The sequence below is a fragment of the Somniosus microcephalus genome, chromosome 1, assembly GCF_052327205.1.
Source record: "Somniosus microcephalus isolate GS21.2 chromosome 1, FLI_Smic_1.0, whole genome shotgun sequence".
Lineage (NCBI taxonomy): Eukaryota > Metazoa > Chordata > Chondrichthyes > Squaliformes > Somniosidae > Somniosus > Somniosus microcephalus.
In genome coordinates this window covers 358,712,082-358,729,899 of record NC_140987.1, presented here as the reverse complement: position 1 = coordinate 358,729,899, position 17,818 = coordinate 358,712,082, and the positions used below count along the sequence as shown (strand labels likewise).

At 49.3% G+C, this 17,818-nt stretch overlaps 1 protein-coding gene across 1 annotated transcript in view; it reads left to right on the top strand.

Annotated features, from left to right (window-relative positions):
* The window catches only part of tnmd (tenomodulin), a 106,443-nt gene that overhangs the window by 16,221 nt on the left and 72,404 nt on the right, over positions 1-17,818 (top strand). The gene's annotated exons all lie outside the window — the stretch shown is intronic.

Here is a 17,818-nt window from a genome sequence, read left to right as displayed (position 1 = left end):
GTCCAGCAGTCGAGGCAGAGCTGGAGAATTTGGAAAAGGCAGGCGTATTATCCAAAATAGATTGGAGCGAGTGGGCAACACCCATCATTCCAGTCATGAAGAAAGCACTGAATAATGATAAATCTGAAGAACAGAGAAAAATTCGCATCTGTGGAGACTTCAAGGTGACTGTAAACCCGGTCCTTCACACGGTACAGTATCCTCTTCCGAGGATAGAAGATATTTTCACCTCACTATCCGGAGGGAAACATTTCACCAAAATTGACTTGGCACAGGCATATCTACAGATGGAGGTTGAAGAGGCCTCTAAAAAAAATATCTCACGATAAATACACACAAAGGTCTGTACCAGTACAATCGACTGGTTTTCGGAGTAGCATCCGCTCCAGCTATCTGGCAAAGAGCTATGGAGCAAGTCCTCCAAGGGATTCCGGGGACTCAATGCTACCTAGACGACATCCTTGTAACAGGAGAAAATGACAACGAGCACCTTGCCAATTTGGAGCAGGTGCTCACTAGGCTGAGAGAACGGGGCCTACGAGCAAATCGCCCCAAGTGCGAATTTTTCCAAAATCAAATATCATATTGTGGCCACATAATTAATAAGGAAGGGTTGCATAAGTCACCTGAAAAAATTGAAGCGGTCATAAAAGCCCCAGCACCTGAAAATGTTTCACAATTAAGGTCGTTCCTGGGATTAATAAATTACTATCATAAATTTTTACCGAACTTATCAACTCTTCTACACCCTCTTAATGAACTGCAAGAAACAGGAGTAATTTGGAAATGGAGCGAAGACTGTAAACGTGCCTTCCATAAATGCAAAGACTTAATCACGTCCAAAGAAGTTTTAGCTCATTACAACCCATCACTGCCAATCAGACTGGCGTGCGATGCATCCCCTTACGGCGTAGGAGCAGTATTATCGCATAAATTACCTGATGGCTCGGAACGGCCGATAGCTTTTGCATCACGCTCATTGAACTCAGCTGAGCGTAACTATGCCCAAATCGACAGGGAAGCACTCAGCCTGGTATGGGGAGTGAAGAAATTCAACCATTACCTACACGGACAAAAATTTACCTTGTTGACTGACCATCAACCCCTCATCTCCATATTCAACCCTAAAAAGGGTGTTCCCATTATGACAGCGCAAAGGCTACAGAGGTGGTCCCTTTTTCTAGGGGCACACCAATACAACATAGAATACAAAGGATCAAAACAGCATGGGAATGCTGACAGGTTATCGCGCCTACCGTTGCCAACGGTAGAAGAAGCACCTACCATAGACCCAGTGGAGATTTTCCACTCTACCATAGTGGAATGTCTACCAGTAACACGTTCTGCCATTGAAAGGGAAACTAGAAATGACCCAACTCTCTCTCGAGTCTACGATTTAACAGTGAAGGGATGGCCAGCACATGGCGAACCACTGTTGCCAGCATTCTTGCAAAGAAGAGAACAGCCGTCAGTGTGCCGAGAAACCTTGGTGTGTGGATCCAGAGTGGTGATTCCACCCAAACTCCAGGATAAAGTTCTAAAGGAGCTTCACGAGGGGCATCTGGGTGGAGTGAAAATGAAGAACCTAGCCAGGGCGTTTATATGGTGGCCAGGTATCGATGGAGACATCGAAGAAATGACCAAGAGCTGCCTAGGATGCCAGAAGGTCCAAAACGCTCCACCACAAGCCCCTCTACATCCATGGGAGTGGCCCTCATCTCCCTGGCAAAGGGTGCACATCGACTTTGCTGGTCCATTTATGAACTCAATGTTCTTAATCGCGGTTGATGCGCACTCCAAGTGGCCGGAGGTAATAAAGATGTCCTCCACGACCACAGAAAAAACCATCACAGTATTAAGGACCATATTTGCCAGGAATGGGCTGCCGGAACAGATCTGTTCTGATAATGGACCGCAATTTGTGTCCGAAGAATTCAGGAAGTTCTTAAAAAGCAATGGGGTTAAGCACTACACGTCCGCCCCATACCATCCCTCCACCAATGGATTGGCTGAAAGGTTTGTCCAGACCTTCAAGAAGGCCATAAAGGCCATGGGTAATGAAGACATAAAACTTCAGCACAAGGTGGATAACTTCTTGTTCGCATACAGGAATGCAACACATATGGTTACAAACCAAACTCCCGCCATGATGTTCTTCAATAGAAGCCTAAGATGCCGGCTGGATTTGATCAAGCCCAACATCAGAAGGGACGTGGAGAACCGGCAATTTCAAGGCATGAATGAAAGGCCAACTAGAACCTTCCAGATAGGTCAACAAGTTTTGGCCCGGGACTAGCGTACCGAGAAATGGCAGCCTGGAACTATCTGCACACGACTAGGACCGGTGATGTATACCGTGGACATCGGAGAAAGCATAATAAGGCGCCATGCTGACCAAATCATAGAGTCATCCGAAAAGGGACAACCTACACCACAACTCTATATGCCTAACGATGAAGTAGAGATACCCATATCTACCTCCGATCCAGTGATACTGGAACCCGATGAACCCGACTCTGGCATTCAAACCGAATCAGCCTTGCCAAAAGAACCTACTACACCACCAGAAACTACTACACCACCGAGGCGTTATCCGGACCGAGTCAGGAAGCCTCCAGAGAGACTGACTTATAATTAATTAACTGCAGCAATGTGTAGATTATTTTTCTTGTAACATGTAATTAATAATTACTTAAAATATTATGTACTGGTTGGCTAAAAGGGGAGGAATTGTAGTGTATGTGCCTTTAAGAGCCCCATGTGTACTGTAATGCCGGTAATGGCCACTCGGGCTATATAAGCCAGTATATTGTGTTGTATCAGTTAGTTCCCCTCCAGACTTTGTTTAGTAAACACCTATGAAACCAACTCCTATCTTCAGTGTCTCTATCAACACACAGACACAACATGCGGGAGACGCCATTTTGTACCAGCGGAGAAGAAGGGAAAGCGCGGGAGATGCCATTTTTGACAGTTAAATCACACCCAGGGATGCCGAAGAGTGGCAGTATCTCTACGTTCGACAATGAAGTCGAAGATTGGGCGACATATGTGGAACGTATTGAGGTGTACTGCAGGGCGAATGAAGAGCCAGATGCTAGGAAAGCACTGGTTTTGTTAAATTCCATGGGTGCAAAAACTTATGGGTTACTGTGAAACCTAATAACCCCAGAGAAACCTGTGAATAAGAATTTCGAAAGCATAGTAGAAATCCTACAGGACCACTTAAACCCCACACCACTGCTGATAGCAGAACAATTTAAGTTCCATAAAAGGAACCAACACAAAGATGAAAGCAATGCTGAGTACTTAACGGAACTGCGCAAGCTATCGAAACACTGCCAGTTTGGAGTGGGACTAGCAGATACGTTAAGGGAAAAGTTTGTGTGTGGGCTTCAAAGTGAAGGAACCCAGAAACGGCTTCTATCAGATCAGGATCTTACGCTGGACAAGGCTTTCAGTATGGCAGTATCACACGAAGCAGCCGCAAGGGGCGCTGCAGAGATACAACGGAGACCGCAAGAATATGGCACCAATGAAATGTCCTATGGAACAGGGAAGTGTTATCGCTGCGGCAGAACAACACACAACCAGAAGGATTGTTGGTGCAAGGACCAAGTGTGCAGACAGTGTGGAAAAGCAGGACACATAGCAAGAGTCTGCAGGTCTGGGAAGAAAACCAACAGCAAGAAATCTCCACAGGAGAAGTACAAAAAGGTACTCAAGGTGATGGACAGTAGTTCAAACGAACAGAAAAGTGACACAGACTCCGGAAGCAAGGAGCTGGGTTGTCTGAAACTACATAAGGTAACCAAAATGGAGGATCACCAGACTATCTGGGTTACACTCAAGATAGACGGAGTCCAAGTGAAAATGGAATTGGACACAGGGTCAGCCCTAACAGTCATAAACCAAAGGGACTACAAGTGGCTATTTTCACATATACCCTTGAAAGCTACAGAGATTGTACACGGGGCAAAAAGTCTACCCCAAAGGAAAAATAAGGGTGAAAGTGATATATAAAGGCCAGGAAATACCTAAAATGGACTTATATGTATTGCCAGATGGAGGACCACCACTGCTAGGACGTGAATGGATCCGGAAGATACAATTAGATTGGCATTCCATACAGGCACTGAAGGTTGAGGCCAAAAAGGATGACGACGCCACACCTGGACGACTGTCAAAAATGCTAACTGACGCAAAAGAAGTGTTCCAGGAGGGACTCTGAACACTAAAAGGCATAACAGCAACGATTAAAATAGAGGAAAATGCAAGCCCAAAGTTTGCCTTATGTGATCAGACCAGCTGTCGAAGCAGAGCTGGAAGGGTTAGAACGTTCAGGAGTACTGTCCAAAGTAGACTGGAGCGAGTGGGCTACACCCATCGTTCCTGTAATGAAGAGGTCGTTGAGTAATACACCTGGGGAACCAAAGAAGGTCCGCATCTGTGGGGATTTTAAGGTGACAGTGAACCCAGTCCTTCACACGGTACAATATCCGCTTCCACGAATTGAGGATATTTTTGCCTCGCCATCTAGAGGTAAACGCTTCACCAAAATTGATCTAGCCCAGGCGTACTTGCAAATGGAGGTAGAAGAAGCCTCGAAAAAATACCTCACGATCAACACTCATAAAGGTCTCTATCAATACAATCGGCTGGTGTTCAGGGTAGCATCGGCTCCGGCTATTTGGCAAAGGGCGATGGATCAAGTCCTGCAAGTGATTCCAGGGACCCAGTGTTATTTGGACGACATCCTGGTCACGGGTGAAAATGACAGTGATCACCTCGCCAACTTGGAGAAGGTGCTCACCAGATTAAAGGAATATGGGCTACGAGCTAATCGCCACAAGTGCGAGTTTTTCCAGAAGCAGATCTCGTATTGTGGCCACGTCATCGATGAAGAGGGGTTACATAAGTCCCCTGAAAAGATTGAGGCAGTAGTCAAGGCTCCAGCACCGGAAAATGTGTCACAACTGAGGTCGTTCCTCGGGCTGGTAAACTACTACCATAAGTTCTTACCAAATTTGTCCACGGTATTACACCCACTGAACACCCTACTGCAAACAGGGGTGCCATGGAAGTGGAATGACGAACGTAGATGAGCTTTCCAGAAGTGTAAAGAATTGATCACATCAAAAGAGGTGTTGGCCCATTTCAACCCAGCACTACCAATTCATTTGGCATGTGATGCATCACCCTATGGTATTGGAGCGGTACTGTCACACAAATTCCCAGACGGGTTGGAGAGGCCAGTAGCCTTTGCGTCTCGGTCACTAACCTCAGCCAAGTGCAACTACGCCCAGATTGACAGGGAGGTCCTCAGCCTAGTATGGGGAGTAAAAAAAATTCAACCACTATCTGCATGGGCAGAAGTTCACCTTGCTGACTGACCACCAACCACTTGTCTCCATCTTTAATCCTAAGAAGGGCGTTCCAGTGATGACTGCACAACGGTTATAAAGATGGTCTCTGTTTCTAGGGGCGAATCAATATGAAATAGAATATAAAGGCACGAAACAGCATGGAAACGCTGATGGGCTATCACGCCTGCCACTGCCTACTGTGGAGGAAGCACCAGCAGTGGACCCTATCGAGATATTTTGTTCGTCAATAATTGAACGACTGCCAGTAACGAACGCGGATATAGAGAAGGAGACCCGCAATGATCCGACACTGTCTCGGGTATTTGATTTGACGGTGAGGGGGATGGCCAACACATGGCGAATCACTGTTGCCAGCATTCTCATCCAGAAGAGAACAGCTGTCAATATGCCAGGGGACAGTGATGTGTGGATCCCGAGTGGTGATTCCACCCAAGTTAAGGGAGAGAGTGCTAAATGAGCTTCATGAAGGTCATCTGGGAGGGGTGAAAATGAAAAGCCTTGCTAGGGCTTATGTGTGGTGGCCGGGGATCGATCAACAAATCGAGGACCTAACCAAGAGCTGCTCAGGATGCCAGAAGGTCCAAAATGCACCACCACATGCCCCTCTACACCCATGGGAGTGGCCCTCCTCTCCATGGCAACGGGTGCATATTGATTTTGCTGGTCCATTCATGGACTCAATGTTCCTAATAGCAGTGGATACTCACTCGAAATGGCCTGAGGTGATAAAAATGTCCTCAACCACTACAGAGAAAATGATTGCAGTCCTACGGACCATATTTGCCAGGAACGGCTTGCCAGAGCAGATTTGCTCTGATAATGGACCACAGTTTGTGTCCGAACAGTTTCGAAAATTTATGAGAAGGAATGGGGTAAGGCATTACACATCCACCCCGTATCATCCAGCCACAAATGGATTGGCTGAAAGGTTCGTACAAACCTTTTAAAAAGGCGATAAATGCCATGTGCGACGATGAAATTCCACTACAGCATAAGGTGGACAATTTCCTATTAGCCTACAGAAATGCAACACATGCAGTTACCAACCAGACCCCGGCCATGATGTTCGTTAACTGAAGGTTGAGATCTCATCTGGATTTGCTCAGATCCAATGTGCGAAGAAATGTTGAGGATAAACAATTCCAGCACATCAATGAGGAGCTGACAAGGAGCTTCAATGTAGGACAACCAGTCTTGGCCCGTGACTACCGAACAGAGAAATGGCAACCCGGAATGATATGCACAAGGCAGGGGCCATTAATGTACACAGTGGATGTCGGGGAGAACATTGTGAGACACCACGTCGATCAGATCTTAGCGTCACAGGAACGAGTCGACCCCATGTCTCGAGTACCTGGGGATGAACCCGACATACTGGTAGCATCTACCTCCGAACCAGTAGCAGTGGAAACCGATGAACTAACCGACGAAAAGGGGCCAGAATCGCCTCCGCACCAAGAACAAGAACCTCAGGAAAGGCGCTATCCCGAAATGATCAGGAAGCAGCCCCAAAGACTGAATCTATAAATGGACTATTTTCAGTTAATGTTGCATGTTAAAGTGTTAATTGTTAAATGAATGTTATGGTACTGTCAATCTAAAAGGGGAGGAATTGTTGTGTATGTACCTTTAAGAGAGAACTGTTTTACAGCTCCTGTACACTGTAGTACCGGCAGTGACCACACCTGTATATAAAGCCGGAGCAGGCTTCTGTACTTCAGTCTTGAGACTACTCTACTCCAGTAAATACCTGTTGATTGTTAAGTTACAGCCTCCGTGTAGTTCTTGGGGAAACATCCTATTTAAAGAATCACGGATCTAACAAAAGGTACATACATTACAATTCCTCCCCTTTTAGATTAACAGTACCATAACACTCATTTAACAATTAAATATCAAACTAATTACAATTAACACTTTTAACATGCAACATTAACTGAAAATAGTCTATTTATAAATTCAGTCTTTGGGGAGGCTTCCTGATTCTTTCTGGATAACGCCTTTCCCGAGTGTCTCGCTCTTGGTCCCGAGGCGATTCTAGCACCCTGTCGTCAGTTGATTCATCGGCTTCCAATGCTATTGTTTCTGAGGTAGATGCGACCTGTACGTCGGGTTCCTCACCAGGTACGTATGGCCGAGACATGGGGTTGACTCGTTCCTGTGACTCTGTGAGACGCCATGCTGACCAGATCCTAATGTTCTCCCCAACATCCACTGTGTACATTAGTGGCCCCTGCTGTGTGCATATCGTTCCTGGTTGCCATTTCTCTGTTCAGTAGTCGTGGGCCAAGACTGGTTGCCCTACATTGAAGCTCCTTGTCGGCTTCTCATTGATGTGCTGGAATTGCTTACTCTCAACATCTCTTCGTACATTTGGTCTGAGCAAATCCAGATGAGATCTCAACCTTCGGTTAAAGAACATCATGGCCGGGGCCTGGTTGGTGACTGCATGTGTCGCATTTCTGTAGGCTAACAGGAAATTATCCACCTTCTGCTGCAGTGGAATGTCGTCATCGCACATGGCCTTTACTGCTTTTTTAAAGGTTTGTACGAACCTCTCAGCCAATCCATTTGTGGCTGGATGATACGGGGCGGATGTGTAATGCTTTACCCCATTCCTTTTCATAAATCTTCGAAACTCTTCGGACACAAACTGTGGTCCGTTATCAGAGCAAATCTGCTCTGGCAAGCCGTTCCTGGCAAAAATGGTCCGTAGGACTGCAATAGTTTTCTCCGTGGTGGTGGAGGACATTTTGATCACCTCAGGCCATTTCAAGTGCGCATCCACGGCTATTAAAAACATTGAGTCCATGAATGGACCAGCAAAATCAATATGCACCCGTTGCCATGGCGATGAGGGCCACTCCCATGGGTGTAGAGGGGCATGTGGTGGTGCATTTTGGACCTTCTGGCATCCTGAGCAGCTGTTTTTCAGGTCCTCGATTTGCTGATCGATCCCCGGCCACCACACATAAGCCCTAGCAAGGCTTTTCATTTTCACCCCTCCCAGATGACCTTCGTGAAGCTCATTGAGCACTCTCTCCCTTAACTTGGGTGGAATTACCACTCGGGATCCACACATCAAGGTCCCCTGGCATACTGACAGCTGTTCTCTTCTGGATGAGAATGCTGGCAACAGTGAGTCGCCATGTGCTGGCCATCCCTTCACCGTCAAATCATATGCCCGAGACAGTGTCGGGTCATTTCGGGTCTCCTTCTCTATACCAGCGTTGGTTACTGGCAAGCATTCAATTATAGTCGAATGAAATATTTCGACAGGATCCACTGCTGGTGCTTCCTCCGCAGTAGGCAGTGGCAGGCCTGATAGCCCATCAGCGTTTCCATGCTGTTTCGTGCCCTTATACTCGATTTCATATTGGTGCGCCCCTAGAAAAAGGGAACATCTTTGTAGCCGTTGCACAGTCATCACCGGAACGCCCTTCTTTGGATTAAATATGGAGACAAGTGGTTGGTGGTCAGTCAGCAAGGTGAACTTCTGCCCGTGCAGATAGTGATTGAACTTTTTCACTCCCCACACTAGGCTGAGGGCTCCCTGTCAATCTGGGCGTAGTTACGCTCGGCTGAGGTTAGTGACCAGGACGCAAAGGTTACTGGCCTCTCCGAGCCATCCGGGAATTTGTGCGACAGCACCGCTCCAATGCCATAGGGTGATGCATCACACGCCAACCGAATTGGTAGTGCTGGGTTGAAATGAGCCAACACCTCTTTTGATGTGATCAATGCTTTGCTCTTCTGGAAAGCTCATTTACATTCGTCACTCCACTTCCATGGTACCCCCGTTTGCAGTAGGGTGTTCAGTGGGTGTAGTACGGTAGAAAAATTTGGCAAGAACTTATGGTAGTAGTTCACCAGCCCGAGGAACGACCTCAGTTGTGACACATTTTCCGGTGCTGGAGCTTTGACCACTGCCTCAATCTTTTCAGGGGACTTATGTAACCCCTCTTTATCAATAACGTGGCCACAATACGAGATCTGCTTCTGGAAAAACTCGCATTTGTGGCGATTAGCTCGGAGCCCATATTCCTTCAATCTAGTGAGCACCTGCTCCAGGTTGGCGAGGTGATCACTGTCATTTTCGCCCGTGACCAGGATGTCATCCAAATAACACCGGGTCCCTGGAATCCCTTGCAGGACTTGTGCCATTGCCCTTTGCCAAATAGCTGGAGCTGATGCTACCCCGAACACCAGCCGGTTGTATTGGTAGAGACCTTTATGAGTGTTGATCGTGAGGTACTGTTTCGAGGCTTCTTCTACCTCCATTTGCAGGTACGCCTGGGCCAGATCAATCTTAGTGAAGCGTTTCCCTCCAGCTAGCGAGGCAAAAATATCTTCAATCCGCGGAAGCGGATATTGTACAGTGTGAAGGACTGGGTTCACTGTCACCTTAAAGTCCCCACAGATGCGGACCTTCTTTGGTTCCCCAGGCGTATTACTCAATGACCTCTTCATTACAGGAATGATGGGTGTAGCCCACTTGCTCCAGTCCACTTTGGACAGTACTCCTGAACTTTCCAAACCTTCCAGCTCTGCTTCGACGGCTGGGCGGATCGCATAAGGCCTTAAAAAAAACTTTGGGCTTGCATTTTCCTCTATTTTGATCGTCGCTGTTATGCCTTTTAGTGTTCCGAGTCCCTGCTGGAACACTTCTTGTGCGTCAGTTAGCATTTTTGACAGTCGTCCAGGTGTGACGTCGTCATCCTTTTTGGCATCTACAGTCAGTGCTTGTATGGAATGCCAATCTAGCTGTATCTTCCGGATCCATTCGCGTCCTAGTAGTGGTGGTCCTCCATCTGGCAATACATATAGGTCCATTTTTGGTGTTTCCTTGCCGTTATATATAACGTTCACCCTTATTTTTCCTTTGGGGTAGACTTTTTGCCCCGTGTATGTCTTCAAGACAATCTTTGCATCTCTCAAGGGTATATGTGAGAATAGCCGCTTGTAGTCCCTTCAGTTTATGACTGTTAGGGCTGATCCTGTGTCCAATTCCATTTTCACTTGGACTCCCGCTATCTTGAGCGTAACCCAGATAGTTTGGTGATCCTCCGTTTTGATCACATTATGTAGTTTCAGACAACCCAGCTCCTTGCTTTCGGAGTCTGTATCACTCTTCTGTTTGTCTGAACTACTCTCCGTCACCTTATATACCACCTTGTACTTCTGTGGAGATTTCTTGCTGCTGGTTTTCTTTCCCGACCTGCAGACTCTTGCTATGTGTCCTACTTTTCCACACTGTCTGCACACTTTGTCCTTGAACCAGCAATCATTATGGTCGTGTGTTGTTCTGCCGCAGCGATAGCACTTCACTGTTCCGTATGACATTTCATTTGTGCCATATTCTTGCGGTCTCCGTTGTATCTCTGCAGCGCCCCGTGCTGCTGCTTCGTGTGATACTGCAATGCTGAAAGCCTTGTCCAGCGTAAGATCCTTTTCTGATAGAAGCCGTTGCTGGGTTCCTTCACTTTGAAGCCCACACACAAACTTGTCCCTTAACGTATCTGCTAGTCCCGTTCCAAACTGGCACTGTTTCGATAGCTTGCGCAGTTCCGTTAAATACTCAGCATTACTTTCATCTTTATGATGGTTCCTTTTGTGAAACTTAAATCTTTCTGCTATCAGCAGCGGTGTGGGGTTTAAGTGGTCCTGTAGGATTGACACTGTTTTCAAAATCCTTTTCTACTGGCTTCTCTGGGGTTACTAGGTTTTGTAGTAAGCCATACGTTTTTGCACCCATTGAATTCAACAATACCAACGCTTTCTTGTCATCTGGCACGTCATTCGCCTTGCAGTATACTGCTATACGTTCGACATATGTCGCCCAATCTTCGACTTCATTGTCGAACGCTGTGATACTGCCACTCTTTGGCATTTTTGGGTGTGGTTAGACTGGCTTAAAATGGCGTCTCCCGCGCTTTCCTTTCTTCCCTGCTGCGGCTTAAAATGGCGTCTCCCGCGCTGCTGCCAACGCCACTCTTGGCGGTCCTCGTGGCAAATGGCGACGCCCTGTGGGTTTCGTGCGCTGCTCCTGCGCTGCTGCCAATGCCGCTCTCTGCGGTCCTCGTGGCAATGGCAGCACCTCGCATTTTCCTGCGTGCCTCTCCCCCCCGTTGACGCTGCTCGGCCCTTGAACACCGGCTGCGCTCTGCTCTCTCTCGTCTCTCTCCCCCATTGACGCCACTCGGTCCTGAACACCGGCTGCGCCCTGTGCGCTCTGCCCTCTCTCTCTCCCCCGTTGACGCTGCTCGGCCTTTTTCTGTGCCACTCGGTCGGGCTCTAGCCCGTCGCTGTCTGGGAAGGGTCTGCGCAGTACCTGTTGCCAGCCTGTTTCGCTGGACCACCGTGACTGGAAAGCCAAGCCTGGCTCGCGACAGCCTCCCCTGCAATGCTCAAATCTCCGCTGGATGACTGGGCGGTTGCCCGTGGTCGACGCCCGTGCTTCTGGACTCGACCTTCTTCCACTATTCTCCAGGAGCGAATCCCTGGGAGGTGATGCAGAGTTGCAGGTAGGTTCGAATCTGCTCGTCGCCACTGTTACGTCCGTGTAATAATAAAAAAGGACTGCAGAGAATGGTACAACAGGTGTTTACTCAACATGGTTCAAACTGCAACTGCCTGTACAGATCACTACTCAGGGTTTATATACAGGTGTGGTCACTGCCGGTACTACAGGATACAGGAGCTGTAAAAAGTAGTTCTCCCCCTTAAAGGTACATACATTACAGGTACGAGGGATGACGGACTTCAGTTCTGTAGAGAGACTAGAGAAGCTGGGATTGATCTCCTTAGAGCAGAGAAGGTTAAGGGGCGATTTAATAGAGGCATTCAAAATCATGAAGGGTATTGATAAGAGTAAATAAAAATACATATTCTTTCCACTGGCAGGAAAGTCGATAACAAGAGGACACAGTTTTAAGGTTATTGCCAAAAGAGCCAGAGGTGAGATTCTGAGAATTTTTTTTACGCAGCGAGTTGTTATCATTTGGAATGCACAGCTTGAAGGGGTAGTGGAAGTTGATTCAATGGCAACTTTCCAAAGGGAATTGGATAAATTCTTGAAGGGGAGGAAATTGCAGGGCTATGGGAAAAGAGCAGAGGAGTGTGACTAATTGGATAGCTCTTTCAAAGAGCCAGCACAGGCACGATGGGCCAAATGGCCTCCTTCTGTGTTGTATGATTCTATGGGGGAGAAATTCAGTTGGTAGCGCCAGCGATTAGTGCCTAAAGAGGCCGAGAAGTGGGGCGCTAACCCACTAGCGCCCGGGCGCAGCGAACCCTGCGCTTCTTGCCATATTGAGTGGGCTATTAGCGCTGGCACTAAATCTTAGCGCCCGCTCGCGGGCGCAGGCAGATCATGACGTCATTTCAGTGTGCAACGCCTTTTTGGCGCCCCAGACCGGAAATTCAGTGGGGGCCCCCCCCCCCGTTACACCTGGCGCTAATAAGGACTGCTTACCTGGAACGTTCCCCAGTCACTCTCGGGCTGGGGGGGCGCTCTTTAAAGGGGACTGCACTGGTGTAAAAGCGGCAGCCATTTTGGGAGCACAACTTCCTCGAGACTTTCACAGAGTTGCTGAGCTGCACTCTGAGAGCCATTGCACCAGTGAGCCAGCACTGGCCAGAGGAACTTCAGCCTTCTGACCATCACCTTGCTGCTGGTGAGCATTTACAACGTTAACAATTTCTTGTGCGCTATTATTATGGGGGCTGCATTGGAGGGGAACGTCCTGCTGCTGAACCATCTGGAAAGGGCGCAGGGAGAGAGGGGCAGGAATGGCCAGACGGAGGAGGGCCAACAGACGTCGCCACACCAGACCTTACGCTGCCAGGGTTTTCCGACAGCAGTTCTCTTACTTGAACATGTCAGAGGAGCAGTGTCTTAGAAGGCTGCGCTTCAGAAAGGAGGTGGTGACTGAGCTGTGCCACCTGCTTCAGCCACATCTGCAGCCTCAGATAAGGTGCAGGACCTCTGTCGGTGGCAGTCAAGATGACTGTTGCCCTGAATTTCTATGCGAGCGGCTCCTTTCAGGCCGCAACTGGGGACATCGCCAACATATTGCAGTTTGCGGTGCATTGCTGCATCCGTCAAGTAACAGATGCCCTATTTAAAAGGAGGTGGCAGTACATCTCCTTCCCTATGACACTGGAGAAGCAGCGGGAGCGCGCAGAGGGCTTCGCAGCAATAGCGGACTTCCCCATGGTGCAGGGCGCCATTGACTGCACGCACGTGGCTTTGCGGGCGCCTGTTTTGAATCCAGAGGAGTTCCGCAACCGCAAGGGGTTCCATTCCTTGAATGTTCAGCTGGTCTGTGACCATCGACAGCTGATCCTCGCAATCAATGCGCAGTTCCCTGGCAGCAGCCACGACGCCTTCATTCTGCGTCAGACTTCAGTTGCAGACCTATTCGAGTCCCCGGCTCACCCAGGAGGCTGGCTTCTCGGTGACAAGGGCTATCCTCTGTGCCCATGGCTGATGACCCCGCTCTGTTCGCCCAGCAACCCTGCTGAAGAGCGCTACAATGCAAGTCATCAGGCGACGAGGAACATTGTGGAGCACACATTCGGTGTGCTGAAGCAGCGGTTCCGCTGTCTGGACCATTCCGGAGGCGCCTTGCAGTACTCACCAGAGCGAGTCTCCCACTTCGTTGTAGTCTGTTGCATGCTGCATAACCTCGTCATCCTACACACCCAGCCAATGCCACCAGACATTGAAGCACCAGCGGAGGAGGAGGAGGAGGAGGAGGACCAAGACGGGAGGGAGGTACAAACTGGAAGGGCCGTCCGTCAGAGGCTTATAACAAGCCGCTTCTAGGCCCCTCTGACGGAATGCTTGGTGCCATTCGAAGAGCAGGAATGGAACCGTTGGGATAACCCAAAGCCTATGAAGGGCAGTATGAATGTAAATATCAGATATGGTCAATGTAAATAAAAAAAGTTGTTTACTTTGCAAAATGTGCTTCCTTCCAACATGACAAAGCAATGGCTACAGAAAGCAAAAGTAACACACGAACACATAAGTGACTCGCACACCCGGGAGACTATCCAAAACATTACTAACATTCAGACCAGCATCCACAGCCTTGATTTCTACAAATAAGACGTCTCAGCAGCACCTTCTACTCTTTCCGCCTTGATGGTGATCTACTTCTCTTGCGAGATCGGCCCCTTCCCTCCCTGCAGCTCCTCTGTAATGGGACCCCAGTGGCTGCATCAAGGCTGGGGGAGGTCTGCTGGCTGTCCGAAAGCGCAGATGCCCCTGAGGGACGTCCTGGATGACCTCTGGCCTTGGAGGGCCCGGATGCTGACTGCTCCAACTGTGCATGGGTGGAAGCAGTCTGTCCTGCAGGTGGTGGCAGCTGCAGTGGAGACGTGCCAGCGGTGGCATCAGGAATGCTGACATCCTGAGAGCAGACAGCAGCTCACTGGTCGACCTACACACTGGCACTCTGACGGAGCAGCACCGCAGCATGCGCACCAATCGGCTGGTCCACAGATTGAGGCCCTGCTGTGGTGCTGCAAGGGCCCCGGGTAATCCCGCCTGATCCAGCGAGGGTGGCAGCAGTCATTGGCCGTGTGGCCTCAATATGCGTCTGCATGAGACCAGCGAGTGACTGCGTGGCAGCACTCAGCACTTGCGTGGCAGGTGCCAGTGCTTCGGTGAAGCCCTGGACAGTCCTTTCCAGTGCTTCGCTGAAGGCTGGGACAGTCCTTTCCACTGCTTCGGTGAAGCCCTGGACAGTCCTTTCCAGTGATGACCTGATGCCCTGGACAGTCCTTTCCAGTGCTGCCCCGAAGCCGTGGACAGTCCTTTCCAGTGATGTCCCGATGCCCTGGACAGTCCTTTCCAGTGCTGCCCCGAAGTCCTGGACAGTCCTTTCCAGTGCTGCCCCGAAGCTGTGGACAGTCTTTTCCAGTGCTGCCCCGAAGCCGTGGACAGTCCTTTCCAGTGATGACCCGATGCCCTGGACAGTCCTTTCCAGTGCTGCCCCGAAGCCCTGGACAGTCCTTTCCAGTGATGACCCGATGCCCTGGACAGTCCTTTCCAGTGCTGCCCCAAAGTCCTGCGCACTCCTTGCCTGTGCTGCCCCGAAGTCTTGGACACTCCTTGCCAGTGTCTTGATGGATTCAGGCATCCTTGCCACTGCAGCCATGAGCTCAGTGTGCCTGAGCCGAGCCTGGGCACTCATTTCTGCGCGGGAACGCACCTCTTCTGCGCTCTGTGCAGCAGTACTCGCGGCCTGACTCGCCCTCTGGGGCGATGGCCCCCGAGCTTCCCTACCCCCCCTTGCGTTGCTGCAGCCCGCTGGTTCCTGGAACTGGTTCCTCCTCAGAGCATTCTCCCCCGCTCCCCTCCAGGGAAGTAGTCTGCAGAGGGGCTGGCTCGCCTGAGGGTGGCAGGGATGGTCCGGCTTCCTCCTGCTCGTCTCCTCCGGAGTCAGTGGCAGTGGCAGCTTGAGGGCCCGGCTCCCGAGCTGGTGATGCAGCATCTGAAAGCAGGGAGGTTGAAGAGTGGCTTTAGCGAAAGGACAGGGTGGCAGCAAGGGATGCATGAGTGCTGCAATGCTCTGACATGGATCCAGAGTGAAAAAGCATGCTGGTGGGGGGAACAAGTGGAAGGAGAGAGTTCAAAAAGGTGATGACCTTACCATCGCTGTGCACAATGGGGTCGGCAGCTCCAGTGGTGACAGGACCAATCATCCGGCCTCCAACAATCTGTTGGACTCGTTCCTCCAGGTCCGTCAGTGTCTGCAGCTGAGGAGGGCCTCCTCCGGTACGAAGCTGCTCCCTCTGGTTCCTGGCCAGCTTGGCCTGCAGGAGAAAGGATGGGAAGTGATGAAACATGCTGGCCTGAGTTGACATCACATGCCCCCCATGGTAGAATAGCCCTTACATTATGCATTGAGCTGACATCACATGCCCCCCATGGTAGAATAGCCCTTACATTATGCATTGAGCTGACATCACATGCCCCCCATGGTAGAATAGCCCTTACATTATGCATTGAGCTGAATGTGCTTGTGTGTTTCCAGAAGGGGCTTCGCGTACCCTCTGGCCATAATGTCAGGTGCAGATGGAGGGATGAAGAAGATTGCGAAAAAGGCACTCGCCCTAACGACCCGAGTGAGGTCGTTGAACTTCTTCCTGCATTTCACAGGAGTCCTGGCCACCATGCTGGTTGAGGTGACTCTTTGACAAACTTCCCTCCAAGCCCTGCGGTACTCGCTCTGATGAGGCCTCCTGCCATTGTCGGGGTACAGCACAGCTCGTCGGCGCTCCACTTCGCCAACCAAAGCATCCAATGTCCCATCGGTAAAGCGCTCCGCTCTCTGCCGCACCCTCTCCATATGTTCAAAGTTTGGAACGCCACAGAAAGCACAGCGCCGATTTTGAGGCCTACAAGGCGCAGAGTGTGGCAGCTGATCCTAATTGACCCGCCCCTTTAAGAGCTGGCCGGCCCCAGCATGTCTCGGGGTAATCGATAATTGACAGCACCTGCGCTGCGCCCGGCCGCCGACATATTGAGTAGCGCCACCGGGTTAGCGCCTTAAAACTCCCGTGCAGCACCTGAATAAACGCCGCAATCACCTTTAGGGGCGCAGCAACCCAATATCGCTCGAGGTGGCGATAAGTTGCGCCTGGCGATAAAATTTGCGCAGCGCCAATTCTAGCGCCCCAAACGGGGCTATACCCAATTTCTCCCCCTATGAATTTAAAGGTGCGCGTTGCTGATGTTCATTGTAGATTTGGAGGCAGTGAAAGTGCTACTTCTGATTGCTGTAGGGTGTGGTTTTAGAATGTTTGTGCTTTGAACATCTCCTTTGAACACATTTTCAGAGGAACGATAGGGGTAATATTTCAACTGTTTAACTTTTATGTTCATTTACCGCCACATGAAAATCCATCCAGTGTCGGTTTAATATGACAGTAAATCTTTTATGCCAGTGAAAATAAAAACGAATTGAGGCAGTTATCAAGGTAGATCCAATTAATTTAAGCCAAACGACATATTTCAATTTATGATGTTATTACTCACACCAGGCCTCAACTATGCTAGCAGAGCAAAATGGATACAATTGAACTAATTTCTTTAATGACAAAATGACACCCATCATTGTGTGAAGTGCTTAGAGAAATTTCAGTGTAATAAGGTACTATATGAATCCATGTCATCATTGGTCCATTTAAGGCAAGGCCGTGGAGTTTTTGATACGAACCGAGGAACTGTCGTCTATGTTTCATTTCACCCTTCTGCAACTGGTAGATTTGTTTAGTTGCAAAGAAATCATTTTTGGATTTGATCGACAGTTTCTAAAAAATGTAAACAAATCGGGTTCTTCAAAATACGGTCACCTTTACACTTTAGTATTTACCGCCAAGGTTTGCAGTCACATCCACTGACATAGGTCATTCTC